We start from the raw sequence: 623 nt of genomic DNA on the forward strand, positions 1-623 counted from the left end.
TGCACTGTTCTTCGAACATCCACAATGTTGTTCTGATGATCATCATTTATAAGAATCGGCGTCTGCGCCGGAATGGTGGCAGCGTTGAGCTTATTGTAAGCATGAACGACACACCACTTGCCGTGCGGCTTCCGAAAACAAAACGTGGGTGTCGAATAGGGAGACTTGCTCTCACGTACCATCCCTACGTCGTGCTTCGCACTGCTCCTTGGGCAACGGCCATTGGCGTGTTTCGCAGTATTTAATTCCGGAAATAGGTCGATCTCATGACGCACACCTCGGTCCAGAAGTACGACCGAAGGCCGGTCGTTGGAGACGACGATTTGAAAATCCTTTACCAAAGCATAGTACGGATTTGAAGGATTTTGTAGGATTGACGATCCACTTCGTGCGTTCAGCACTCTCTTGGTGTCCTCCAAGACAGCTGCATCCAGAAGCGATGACGAGGTTATCTCCTCATCCGGTCGTACAATGACCACTTCGGCCAAATCGCCTGCCTTCAAGGCACTGCCGAACTCTTCAAGGGACATCTCGTCCAGTTTAAGAACAGCAACTACTGCAGGCCTAGCCTCGAGGCGGACGTCGCCATCTTCCTCCCCCGTCATACCGTTGACGAGGGTGTA

The sequence above is a fragment of the Plasmopara halstedii genome, assembly GCF_900000015.1.
Source record: "Plasmopara halstedii genome assembly, contig: Scaffold_110, whole genome shotgun sequence".
NCBI lineage: Eukaryota > Oomycota > Peronosporomycetes > Peronosporales > Peronosporaceae > Plasmopara > Plasmopara halstedii.